Source organism: Micromys minutus (assembly GCF_963924665.1).
Source record: "Micromys minutus genome assembly, chromosome: 32".
In the NCBI taxonomy this organism is placed as follows: Eukaryota; Metazoa; Chordata; class Mammalia; order Rodentia; family Muridae; genus Micromys; species Micromys minutus.
Genome location: NC_137967.1, coordinates 3,253,264 through 3,267,048, shown reverse-complemented (window position 1 = coordinate 3,267,048; position 13,785 = coordinate 3,253,264). Strand labels below are relative to the sequence as shown.

The 13,785-nt window shown below is 46.4% G+C and overlaps 3 pseudogenes across 3 annotated transcripts in view; 2 read left to right on the top strand and 1 right to left on the bottom strand.

The window, feature by feature from the left end:
• Nucleotides 1–5,382, bottom strand: part of LOC308414065 (oocyte-specific homeobox protein 5-like) — a 9,289-nt pseudogene extending 3,907 nt beyond the window's left edge. Inside the window, exons 1-4 of the transcript in view lie at nucleotides 5,370–5,382; nucleotides 5,019–5,242; nucleotides 2,662–2,711; nucleotides 980–1,436 (exon numbers count right to left, since the gene is read on the bottom strand). The product of the transcript in view is annotated as an oocyte-specific homeobox protein 5-like (transcript). The remainder of the gene's footprint in view (nucleotides 1–979; nucleotides 1,437–2,661; nucleotides 2,712–5,018; nucleotides 5,243–5,369) is intronic.
• Nucleotides 5,383–7,506: 2,124 nt separating this feature from the next.
• On the top strand, nucleotides 7,507–7,956 carry LOC308413995 (large ribosomal subunit protein eL32-like; annotated as a pseudogene). Its single transcript has one exon. The product of its transcript is annotated as a large ribosomal subunit protein eL32-like (transcript).
• A 3,745-nt stretch (nucleotides 7,957–11,701) lies between these two features.
• LOC308414064 (small ribosomal subunit protein uS7-like) lies at nucleotides 11,702–12,292 on the top strand (annotated as a pseudogene). Its single transcript has one exon. The product of its transcript is annotated as a small ribosomal subunit protein uS7-like (transcript).
• Nucleotides 12,293–13,785: the final 1,493 nt, after the last annotated feature.

Here is a 13,785-nt window from a genome sequence, read left to right as displayed (position 1 = left end):
GTTTCTAATTGATTGATTTCAGCCATGAGATTCATTATTTCTTGCCGTCTACTCCTGGGTGTTTTTTTCTTCTTTTTTTTCTAGAGCTCTTAAATACATAGATTATTTGTCAGTATTAGAGGTCCCCGACTTCCTTTGAGTGTACTTAGTGTGCTGGAATTTCCTCTTAGCGCTGCTTTCGCCATGTCCCATACTTTGGGCCTGTTGTGCTCACATTTCATTGAACTCTAGACAGTCTTTATTTCTTTACGTCTTCCCCGACCCAGAAATCAAGGCTTGGTTCAGTTTTCATGACTACGTAGGCTTTCTGTTGTTTCTGTTGTTGTTGAAGTCTGACAGGGTACAAGGAGTTATTTCAATTTTCTTATATCTCCCGAGGCTTGCTTTGTGACGGAGTAGATAGATGGTCAGTTTGGAGACAGTTCCATGAAGTGCTGAAAAGAAGGTATATTCTTTTGTGTTTGGATAAAATGTTCTAAAAATATGTTAGGTTCATTTGCTTCATAACCTCTGTTAATTTCATTATTTATGCTTTGTTTCTGTTTGGTTGACCTCCTGGTGCCTGGGAAATGTTACTGATCCCCCCAAAACACAGACAGGAGCCCATCTGGTGCAACTCACAGCAGGGTCTTTATTCTATTCAAGCTTGCCCCCTCCCCCAACGCACCATTGTCATGCAGGACAGTTTCCCAGCACACACGGGAGACCTGGATGTCTATGGTTTTACTCCAGGAGATCCTACACTCTTAAGACATTTGCCATATATGCATTGTGGGCATTCACATAGATAAATATTGGGGGGGGGGAGTCTGGAAAAACATTAAAAATTTTTTTTGTGTTTTTTTTTCTTCTTTTACTAATAGAGCTGAGATCAAGGGTGTGCACTAAGACATTCTTTCTTGCAATAAAGACCTGGATCAGTCAAAGGGGGGGTGAGTGAGAAGTGTTGTGTGGAGTGGGGGTGTATCTCCAGCCATACCCATCCTCTGAGTTGTCAAAGTCTTCAAGGGTCCATCCGGAGCTCTTCAGCGGATAGACCTGAATCTTAAGCATCCTTTGGACCTTGGGTGGCAGCTACCATGGCAACTGGAGCTTCAGCTACTGCTAGGCCAGTCTGGACTTCAGCTGCTGCAGATTCACCAGAGTTTCCAGCTGCAACAGGGGCACGGCCATGAAGCAGGCCTTCTTGCAGACTACACCCGGCACCATCACAGGCCTGATCGGTGTGCAGAGAAGATTCTTGTGGCAGTGAGTTTGGGAATGGAGTCCACACTCAATGTGCCTGTACTCACAGACCCTTCGTTGGCAGAGGCAACGACAGGTTAGGGACCAGGAAAATGGGTTCACTCAGAAACAGCTTCAGAGCTTCCGTTTGTCTCTGGCAGTCCTTCTGGAACATCCCGGGGATTCTTCTGCTTGTACTTAGTCTGGTTGTTCTTGAGCCAGGTATGAAAAACAAGAGACATCAGATTGTCAGGAGCCACCATAGGACAAGCTGATAACTAGCAGATGATCTTCCTGAAATGACTTCAATATAGATTAATATCTACGACAAAGCTCTTGAAGGCAGGGCTCAGGAGAAAATCAGTTTAGGAAAGAGTCCTGCTATTAATGTGCTTTTTCTGTTGTCATTAAACACATATGACAATCACTAGGTATTGAAAGACCAGGATAAATCCTGACCCCCCCCCCCAACTGGTAAAGTAGAAGACCCCTAGCAAGTAGAGTAGAGCCAAACATGTAGGATAGCTGGTTCAGTGATTCTGTTTCAGGAGCTGACTGACCATAAAACCATAAAAGTTAAAATAACACCTTATAAACATTCTTGAGAAACCGGGTGTTTCCATTGCGATTCTTCACTGGTAATTTTGGCATTTTCCAATGATGTACTCCCTCCCCCCTTGGTTGTGGTTTTATCCTTTAAAAACCCCTTCTCCCAGCTGCTCAGGGTCAGACTCGTCTACCCCTGCGTGGGATATGAGTCTCGACCCCAGTGCACTGGTTCATCAATAAACCTCGTGTAATTGCAGCAAGGAAGGTCTCTCATGAGTTCTTGGGGGGTCGTGTTATCCTGAGACTTGAGTGAGGGTCTCCCCTCTGTGGGGGGTCTTTCAGTATTTACCCCTTTGAGCAGATCAATGAAGATGTTCTGTCTGGTAGTGATGCCATATAGACAAATAGATTTCTTAATTCTTAATGATGATCCTATAAGAATTCCTAAAATTATATCAATATTTACTAAGCTCTTCTATAGTTGGACGGGTATTAGGTTCTTTTCTGATAGGACTACATTAACTCTGCCAGGCTCCCATGTGTCACCTGTGAATTGCTTCTAGAATAGTAACCAGACTTTCTACTACTCAGTGCATGTCTCAGATTGTAAAATCATTAACTAAAGGTTATAAAAAGGGAACTAATGATTTATTATAGGAACTAGGACAGAGGATAAAGTATTGATTGGCTGGGTTTATCTATACAAAGCTTCACCAATAACTTAGTTACTGTTTCTTGACTTTCAGTGAACCTGTGGAGCTGAGACAGGTGATGAATGTTTATCCTGATAATTACTCCTGACGGATCTGCACGTAAACATTCTCTGCTGTAAACTCATTCCTTTTGTGGGTTGAACGTTTGGTGAGCTTTTATCAGGTGATCCTGCACCTGCGTAAGTGCAGAGGGCGAAGAGTCAGAACTGAGCTGAGGAGAACCTTCTGGAAAGAACACATTTTAGACAAAGAGGCTCAAAGAAGATTTTTCCCTCGTCCCCCCCTTTACATTCATCCCCCACATCCTGTTTTTCTTTTCATAGGAAACTTTTTACAACTTAGTAATAAACACTATAATCACCTTTTAAAGTGTCCCTTTTCTTTCTGTGACTTCCAACTGGCTGGCTGAAAGTTAGAGCAGCTGCAGTTCCTGCTGAGCTAGAACAAAGACCCCACACTTAATCCCCACCCCACCCCCACCTGCAGCTTTTTACCCTCACAAAGAGCAAGAAAGTTTTAGGGTTTTTTAGAAGTTGTCATCAGGGGCTGGATGGTTAAGGAATGTGCCCAAGGGGGGTGGAGAGAAGGCTCAGTGGTTAAGAGCACTGACTGCTCTTCCAGAGGTTCTGAGTTCAAATCCCAGCAACCACATGGTAGCTCACAACCATGTCCCGGAGACCATCAGTCTTTAAAGCCATGCCAGAGTCCGACTCTGTTCCCGTCTAAACCTTCATTTCTACGAGATTGTGGTAAGGTAGAATGTGTGTGGCCTGACATCAAAAGACCAGGAAGATTCAGCCAGTGTGTCTTATGGGTTCTGAGGCCTAGGTCTCTGAGACCCTGCCGGGGAATAATGTTCATCTACCTTGGTACCGGGGGGGGGGGGGGGGGGAGCAGAATGGGAGATTTGGCCCTTGGATGCATGTTTATCCACCGTCCACAACTGTCTAAGCTGCCCTGAGCATTTAAGAAGCACAGAGTTCAGGTGCCTGATGGGGGAGGAGAGATTGTGGCTGTTGGAGAGAAAAAGGGACAGGCAGACGGTGATCTCATACCCCATCACACCAATCAATAATGACAGCGCAAACGTTCCTCCGGGTTTGGGTACATGCACTGATCGAAGTGTTCCTGCAGCAGGAGCTTTTGTTCCTTGGAGTGTGGTGAGCCTTAGATACGGCTTCTGGGATATTGGCAAGAATATTTACACTGGGCTGGGAAGGCAAGGGAGTGGGCTCAGATAAGAATATTTACATTTGGGCCAATACAAAGCTCCGGGGAAACACAGCTAAGGAAAGTGAGGCTTTCTTCTCTCTTGATAAGCCCCTAGGTACCGAGACCATGGGACTTTGTTTATTGCCTTGTTTGACTACTTTGTGATCTAAGTAAATCACACATACCTAGAATGCTATAAAAGCAGACTGGGAAAAAATATAAACCCACCTCAGCTTCAGCACTGGCTGGAGTCATGTTATAATGCTGTCTGTCTGTTCTTTAATCCCCATTCCCTCCCTTTAAACTGTGTTGACCGGCTGAACAGGCTTGGTCCTTGGAGTACATGGTGAAAGACCCCCGCTTAGCAACAGTAAATGCCATTTCTGTAAGGCTGTGCACACACGGGGCAGGCTAGGTCAGGGTCCCAGGTGGCCAAGCAAGATACCGGTGGGCGGCCAGCTTGCAATAGACAAAGAAAGGAAGACATTCAGACAAGCCCAGCTTTCAGATAAGCTGCAGCCCCCGACTGGTACCAGGAGTTGCTTCCTTGGAGCCATATTTCTGCCACCGTTCCCACACTTAGATAAGCCCAAAGCAATTATTCTCAGAAGCTGTAACCCCGGCTGGTACCAGGAGTTGTGTCCTTAGAGCCATATTTTTGGGCTCACTCCCTGGCCTCATTTAAACTAACCAATTAAAACCCTGTTACTATGCTTCTGCTTCTGTACTTCACTTCTGCCCTCCAAACCCTATAAAAAAGAAACTGTCCCTTGGTCCAGCGCGCCAGTCCTCTGAATAGGCTGTCGCCCACGGACGTCTGTGACCAATAAAACCCTCTTGCAACTTGCATCCAGTGGTCTCGGCTGATTCTTGGGTCCTGGGGTCTCCTCAGCTAAAGGTCCTCGTAACGAGGGTCTTTCACATGGTACGTACTTTCAGCTGATTCCTTGGAGCCACAAGGCCAGCTTGTCAGTCATATTTATCAGACAGCACCATAGGTCCTAGAAAACCTCGAAAACAGATCTCACTGAGGACATTGAAGGGGTCGATAACTTGGATGCACTGAGAGTCTTCTCTGTGTTGGTAAAACCTGGGCCCATTTCAGGGCCTGGGTGCATTCCTTTTTAATTATTTATTATTTTTTAATATGAGTACACTGTAAGCGTCTTCAGACACACCAGAAAAGGGCATCTAATCCCATGACAGATGGTTGTGAGCCACCATGTGGTTGCTGGGAATTGAACTCAGGACCTCTGGAAGAGCAGTCAGTGCTCTAACCACTGAGCCATCTCTCCAACCCCACTGGGTGCTTTCCTATACTTGATTTTCTTGATGATCCTTGGGACTCTTGGTGACATAAGAACCTTTCAGGGACTGAAAGACTTGATTGCCTTGGACTTCTTGGGGACACTAGGGGACTCTGACACATTTGGAAAGGTAAGTTCCTTGCAGGATATTGAGACACATCTGGAAACTGGGTGCATTTGAAGACATTTGGAATTCTGGATGCAAGGAGGGACCTTGGGGCAAATGAGGGTTCTGAACTTAATTGGAGCACGTTCCTATTGGAGAACCTGGGAAAAGGAAACAGGTCAGAAAACTTCCAGAGGCTGCCCATCATTCCTACCCAGCAGGGATCAGTTTGGAGCCTCAGGCTTTCTGACCACTTGCCTCTGTCTCCCATGCCTATAAGTAGCCTCAACATAGCAACAAATGTGCAAACAGCTCCTGTATTTACATGAATTGCAGGGAGGCTGGCAATGGGATGTCCTCCCCCAATGTTTAAGTCTTAGATCTCTGGAGGGGGTGAGGTGGGGACAGGTGGGTGGGGGACCACCCTCTCAGGGCCAAAGGTGAGGGGGGATGGGGTGAAGAACTCTGGGGGGGTAGGTAATGGGGCAATATTTGAAATGCAAATAAATAATTTTATAAGAAATAAGTTGGGGGTCCTCTTCCTTTCTGCCTGACTGTCTCCAACCAAGGAGTAAAGAGCCACAGAACAGGCAATATCCAAGTGACCCCATTCCCTCTTCCTCATCTTCTATACAAGAGAGTTCATGGTCTAATTGTCCTGGATGTCTGCAGACTCTTAGGTCTAATCCAGATCCACCCTAGTATTGAAGCTCCACTCCAAGGCCTTGGCCTTAATTGAATCTCTACCCAGGATGATTCCTCTCGCATCCCCTTACATCTAGCAAACATCTCCAACCTGTGGCTACACTCAAGTCTGCAGCCACACCTTATGGAAAACTGGCCAGGTGGAAGACACCTTTTTGGTTTTTTTTTTTTTTTTTTTGAGACAGGGTTTCTCTGTATGAACTCCCTGGCTGCCCTATAACTTGATTTGTAGACAAGGCTGACCTAAAACTCCCAGAGATCCACATGCCTCTGCCCACCCCACCCAGTGCCTGAATTAAAAGTGTGTACCAACCACACCACACCCCTTTTCCAGGTCTCCTGCCCTATTATAGTGTGAGACTGAAATTGAGCCTTAACTACTGGGAGACTCCCATGAATGAGACAAGAGATCAGTGATCGATGCAAACACAAGAAGTTTATTTTCTGGCACTCTGGGGTCAACCCTCAATCAGCCCCTCGTAGCGAGTGACTGGAATGGCTATAGTAAGTGGTTTTTATACTTTTTAGGAGTACAGGTTACATCAGCAAGGTTACAGTTTAAACTTACTGGCTAAGCATATTGACCTTTGAATCTATTGGCTATTGAGCATATGACAGGCATCTGAACTCTCTCTGGGACCAGAGGGTCAGGTGACTACCAGTCAGTACATTCTGCCATTTTTCAAGAATGTTCCTGCCCCTCCCAAGAACTGTGGTGGAGAATGGAACTTGGCCTAGCCGTGGTCCGAGGCTGGAAGCGGATACATGGCCTAGTCTTGACCTAAGGCGGTGGGTGTAAGGCTGGCCAAAGCTCCTAGGATCCTTCAATAGCACCATCCAGAAGAAATTGGTCCTTCACTATTACAATCACCTCAAGAAATTGGTCTCTTCTCATCCCGCTTCCCAGGGCACCTGCTCACACCTGCCCACTGCTGTCACCTTGTAATTCTCCCTTTTCTCCTTCTTTAAATTGAGGCAGGGTCCCTACACATGTACCTGATTTCCTGGGCCTCACTGTACAGACAAGCCAGGCCTCATTATCACAGAAACCCACTTGCCAAGTACTGGGATTAAAAGTGTGGTCCACATACCCAATATGGTTACCCCTTCTAGATGAAGGGTCTGCTCAGCCATAAACCTTCCTGGCTGTCACACTTTGGAGATCTAGGCCATCCAGAGCCTCACTCTGGTCCCAGTGTCATTGGAGATCCCATTGTGAGTTCTCCTAGTCCTGCACACATTTAAGGGGAAGGAAATCAGGGAATCTCCACAGTCCCTATGTGCTATATAGTCAAGCCTCTTCTCTTTGGAATCCCATCCACAGGAAACTAGGGCTGCATCTGTCAATCACCTTCTCAGGGAAACAGTTCTACTCTGCTTCTAGGCTTCCTGCCCATTTCTACCTCTTACTGAACACTCCTTGGAGGCCAACAGCATGTTGTCTTCAACAACCCTGTCTGTACCCTGGCAGCTGGGGGAGCCACCCAGCATTTCTAACTGGCCCCCGAGCTCTCTGCAGACATCATACTCTCTCCTGATTCCCCTAGGTTCCTGTACATAAGGTTCAAGTTGTTGGCTTGTTGCTAGGGCTTGGTTTCAGTCCACAGATTGTCCCTGGGCTCAATGGTCTTCAGAAGAAAATGCTGATGTCTTGTGAGGGAATAAAAACTTTTAACTGAGCTTCTTCCTTGGTGCTGCCTGCGAGGTGGCTGCCATCTATTTTGCGGCATCATGGCTGCCCTCCGGCCTCTGGTGAAGCCCAAGATCGTCGAAAAGAGGACCAAGAAGTTCATCAGGCACCAGTCAGACAGATATGTGAAAATCAAGCGAAACTGGCGCAAACCCAGAGGCATCAGACAACAGGGTGCGGAGAAGATTCAAGGGCCAGATCCTGATGCCCAACACTGGTTATGGGAGTAACAAGAAAACCAAGCACATGCTGCCGAGTGGCTTCCGGAAGTTTCTGGTCCACAATGTCAAGGAGCTGGAAGTGCTGCTGATGTGCAACAAATCTTACTGTGCTGAGATTGCTCACAATGTGTCCTCTAAGAACCGAAAAGCCATCGTAGAAAGAGCAGCACAGCTGGCCATCAGAGTCACCAATACCAACGCCAGACTATGCAGTGAAGAAAATGAGTAGATGGCTTGTGTACGTGTTTTGTGTTCAAATAAAACTACACACACACACACACACAAAGAAGCTTTTAACTGAAAACTTTTTAAACAGCACCAAGGAGCCTCAGTTTCCTTCTCAGGGGTCCGGCCACTCCCGGCTGCAGGAACACTGAAGCTCCACTGGTTTCTTACTTGGTCCAGACACTATCAGTGAAGACCTCAGATTATTGGGCCAGCTCCCGGGAAGCTTTCTTCACATCTACAGAGGATTAAAATTAACCACAGAGTTGAACGCAAATTTAGCCAAATAGGACCCTGTCAAACTCATTGCCAGAGAATTTGTCAATGATCATGTGAGATTCTGTGATCAACCTCAGCATTCTCTGGAAGAAAAAACAGTAGACTGAAAAAGCACTGTTTCGGTGCCTGTTAATTTAGTTAAGGGTTTGCCTACTTCATTGATTTACTTGAAGAACCAGCTCTTGGTTTTGTTGATTCCTTGAATTGTTCTTTTTATAAAGCCTTTTTTCATGTATGTGAGTGCACTGTCACTGTCTTCAGACACAACAGAAGAAGGCATCGGATCCCATTACAGATGGTTGTGAGCCACCATGTGGTTGCTGGGATTTGAACTCAGGACCTCTGGAAGAGCAGTCAGCGCTCTTAACCGCTGAGCCGTCTCTCCAGCCTGTTTGTTTCAGCCCTGAGTTCGATGGCTTACTCCCAGGAAATAATTGGGAGGGCCTGCTCAGCTTTACGCCTTCCCACTGTCCCTCCTTCTAGCCAGAATACCACCCACATGTTCTGCATGCACACCTTTAAAGAGAAATGAGTCAGGGAAGCTCTATAGTCCCTACTTCATACATTCAAGACTATCAACCACCTGTCATTCCTGTGGGGACATGCTCCTAGCTTACCCACAAAGTCTACAAAAGAAACTTTATGCCAAATCCACCCCATTTATCAGCAGGCCCTCCTATCTTTTCCATATTGTACTGGGAGTTAAAAGTCTACTCTGAAAGTCTGGTCTTTCTTCTCCATCAGGAAGTTTCCCAGCTTCTACCACCTGTTTAGGAAACCATCCTGCCAAGTAGCTCCACTCAGCCTGTTTAAACCATATGGAATCATGGCCACACTCAGGACATCTTTATTGAGCAGAGACGCACAGTACCATTTTGCTTGGGAGCTGAAAAACCTAACAGGGCGCTTGGTACTGCCCTGCAAGAAAGATGCATCTTCTTTGGTAAGTGACCATCTCAGAAAAATGTCCTCAACACAGCCTGCAGCCCATGGCTCCTGTTCGTTCCTCCCTATTGCTAGATCCTTTCTTTTGCTCTTCTAAATCATCCACCATTTGTCTACATGGCCGTCACCCTCCCGAATCTCACTATATAAGCCATGCTGGCCTGAAAATTGCAGACATCCACCTGTCTTGGTCTCCTGGGTGCTGGGATTAAAGGTGGAGGCAAACACAACCGGCTTTCCCCAGCCTTTATGCTGTCCAAGGGCCTGCTCAGCATTCCATGCTGTTCACTGATCAGTGTGTGCACGTGTGCACATGTGAATGTACGTGCACACAAGTCTAGAAGAGGGCAAAAGAGCCCTGAACTGAGGGTCCTGGAAATGGAGAGACACAGAACACATTTGCTGGGAACTGAACGGGGTGCTCTGAACCACTGCTGCAAGCACAGGAGTTTTTCGTTTTCTTCACGTCGTGATACATTGTAAAGCAGTAAGAGACACCCGTGGAATTGTATTAAGGTCACTTTATTGACAATAAAGTATAAATAACACAATAGATTAGTGCAACTCACTGATTAGGGCGAGTCCAGCAAAGTGTGTTAGTACATGGCTGGAAATCTCAACTCTAAGAAAAAAGACACAGGGAATGTTAAGTCTATGCTGGATGCCGTGAAGAAATGCTGTATCTAATAGCTGTAATGAGTCTGTACTCTATGCTATGCGTGTTGGTGTCAGCAGGCCTTGCGGTGGCCAGGAGGACAATATTGATGTGAGTGGCCTGTCCTTCACTTTAGTCCATGTTAATGTCTATGATCCTGGCTGTCTCTGTGAGCCTTGTCTGGGTCTATAATTCTCCTGCTGCTGGGGGCCATGTTTGTGGTCTGTGCTTTCTCAGGGAACCATGGGGATGCCCATGATACATGTTCCCACTGACTCTGAAGGGCAACAAAGATATGGTGTGGTTCCGATGTCTTACACACTCAGTTAAGAGTGAATGGCACAGGGCTGGAGAGACGGCTCAGTTTTACTCTAGCCTTTCCCGTCTGCAGCCTAGGTCTTGTATTCTTTTGGGGGGTGGGTGGGTAGAGGTTCCCCACAGGCTAGATCAATATTAGAGAAGATGAATTCCTGGTGTGGACGATTCGGGGGCTGAGTTCAGGAAGAAGGTTGACAACTGATGTTTGTCTGACGCAGGGAGAAGGTGGGTTCTGAATTCGGGGCAATCCTTCAAGGTCTGAGGAGAGGAGGAGAGCCCACTCCGATGGTCCCTCAGATTGAGACTGCAATGCGTGACACAGGAGACACATGTTTTTGGGAGGCCAGTCCTACCCTGCTTGCTTGATTCTCTGCTTCTGCTGAGGTTCACAAACTTGCTCTTCCTGAGCCATACCTCATGCAAGGGTTAATCAATGGAGAAGTTGGATCCCTGGTCTGGGGAGGCACTGGGTGGACTGAGTTGAGGACAGCAGACATCCAAACGTTTCTGGCACAAAAGAAGGCATTCTGCCAGAGGAAACAGCAAGGTCATGACATCTGGTGTCTGCAGGCCCTGTCCGAGTCAGGCCTCCCAGGCGGTTTTGAGCCTCCTTCTGTGCTCCCTTGAACCATGTCTAGAAAGACAAAGGAAAGCGGAGATCAGGAGAGGCCTGGCATACCCATTAGGTCCCAAATTTGAAGATGCTTGGTAAGAGGCTGGGCACTTGGTCTCTCTCCAGAACACATGAGGGAACACAAGGTTCCTGGACCTGAAAAATGGAGGCAGTAGGAGCCGCACATGAAACCCACAGATTAGGGAAATGTCTCTCAAGAGTCAGAAGCTTTGAGGAGAGCCCTGATGTCTATACCTCCCGGATACTCTGGGGAACCAGTGTGCCTCCCCAGTGTACCCAGACTGAGAGGCTACAGGGTATGCAAATCCGGCCCTGAATACACCTTCATCACCTTTCTACAACCTGGAACCGGGCCAAGGAGATAGTGTGCACGTGGGTGGTGGGGGAATGGCTGACTGACTAGGGGAAGGGGAGAGAGAAGAGGGACCAGACCTTGATCTTGTGATCCGTCAGCCCAAGCCTTTGAGCCAGTGCCGTGTGTTCGTGGGTCGGGTACTTGCACTTTTCAAGACGTTCTTCTGGGACTAGCATTTGTTCCTTGATGAACACAGTGCGCTCCACCCTCTCTGCCTTCTTGAATCATTGGGAAAAACTTGTGTGACAACCAAAGGTTCTTGGGAGGCCAGGAAAACCTGCTGACTTGGTAGACCTGAGGCACGTTGAGAAGCTTCAAAGTCCGGGATCACTGGCGATCTAAAGATTTTGTTCTTGGACTTACAGAGTGTCCTCCGATTATTTGTAGATCAGGTGGCAAAGGGAAACATTAGAGATCTTAGCATTACACAGAAACTTGGTCCCATTGGGAGACCTTGTAGCACAGGAGAACTTGGGAATAAAAGAAAAATACGCTCTTCCCGTCTTCCAGGACGGAGCATGGCCCACCCGGAGCGATGGAGAAGCCCGGTCTGCGCCCTCGGAATGACTGAGTGGGAAACAGCCACAGCAGCGGTGGCAGAGACCCCAGACATTAATCAAGCTCTTTGGGAAATGTAGCACTGACAATGTGAACTAAACTTCTCTACAAGATTTTATTGCTGTGAAAAAGTATGCCGAGCACCTACCCCACAGTGCGGGACAGTATGCTGCCAAGCGCTTCCGCAAAGTGCAGTGTCCCATCGTGAGCGCCTTACTAACTCCATGACGACGCACGGTCGGTCGTAACAACGGCAAGAAACTCATGGCTGTACGAATTGTCAAGCACGCCTTTGAGATCATCCACCTGCTCACTGGTGAGAACCCTCTGCTGGTCCTGGTGAATGCTGTCGTCAACAGTTCCCCCTCCCCCACCCCCAGAAGACGCATTGGGCAGGCCAGGACAGTGAGAAGGCAGGCTGTGGGTGTATCAGGTTATTTGGCTGCTGTGCACCGGGGCTCGTGAGGCTGCTTTCCGGAACAAGACCATCGCCGAGTGCCTTGCAGATGAGCTCATTAATGCTGCCAAGGGCTCCTCCAACTCCTGTGCCAATCAAGAAAGATGGACTGGAGCGTGTGGCCGAGTGTAACTGCTGATTTCCCAACTGCTGCCTAATAAAAACTGTGTGCTCTGGTACAATTCCACCAAAAAAAAAAAAAAAAAAAAAAAAAAAAAACCACATCAGGGCAGCTCTGCAGTCCCTAACTTCTGTACTCAGTCCTCCCTGTCAATCAATCCCTCTAGACCTTTTATACAGCATGAGGCTCAGGCCTTGGTGAACAGACAGAACCAGAGTAGCTGGACCAGTACCCAGCAGTCTCATCAGCACTCCTGTCTTTCATGAGCCCAGCACTCCTGTGGATCTCAGTGCTCACGTCTACGCTGAAAACTTGCAAAAAAAAAAAAAAAAAAAAAGCAAATTTTCTCAAGACCCTCAACCTCCAAACACACACACCATCTCCAGAACACTACCAAAGGACCTCCTCCCATAGCTTCTTCAGTCTTTCTTGAAGGTAACATCCACCCCCCAGCATACCCGCCACATAACAAACAATTTAAACAAATTTAACCTATCTGTCCACCAACCCAGCCCTAAGCAATATACTAGAAGAAAAACTCCAACCCCAACCCAGAGAGGGTAAAGACAACACACAAGAAAACAAAGTCCACATCAAGAAAGCCAAAGAAGGAAGGTGTGAGCTAACACCAATACTCTTCAAACAATTTCTTAAATCGAAACAGAAGGAACACTGCCAAATTCATTATATGAGGCCACAGTCAGGCTGATATCTAAGCCACACCAAGAAGCAACAAAATGAATTTCAGACCAATTTCCCTATAGATATTGATGCTAAAATACTCAAACCAAATTCAAGAGCATATCAAAAACATCAGCCCTCATTTTGAAATAGGCCTCATACCAGAGATGCAAGGATTGTTTAATGAATAAAAATCTATCAATGTAACCCATCATATAAACAAAGAAAAGGACACACGATCTTCTCATCAGGTGATGAAAAAGCCTGTGGAATAATTCAACACCCTTTTATGACAAAAGCCTTGGAAAGATCACAGATACAAGGTACAAACACAAGAAATGCAATACACAGAAAGCCGATTGTCCACATCCAATCAAATGGAGAGATGCTTACAGCAATTCCACAAAAATCAGGGGCAAGGAAAGGCTCTCCATATCTATTCACAAGGTACTTGAAATTTTAGATTGAGCAATAAACTACAGAAGGAGATCAGGGGGATACAAATTGGAAAGAAAGAAGTCCAAGTATCACTATTCACAGACAATGTATGTATGTATGCATGTATGTGTATGTGTGTATATATATATATATATATATATATATATATATATATATATATATGAATGAAATAAGGAAACCCTGTAGCACTCCTATGTAGAAATAAGCTGGCTGAGAGATTAGGGAAACTACACACTTCATATTAAATAAATAGAAAGTACCCATGTATAATTCTAACCAAGCAAGTGAAAGGCCTATAGAAAAAGAATTAAGTATTTGAAGAAAAAACCTGAAGATGGAAATCAGAAGATGGAAAGTTCTCTCTCTTGTTC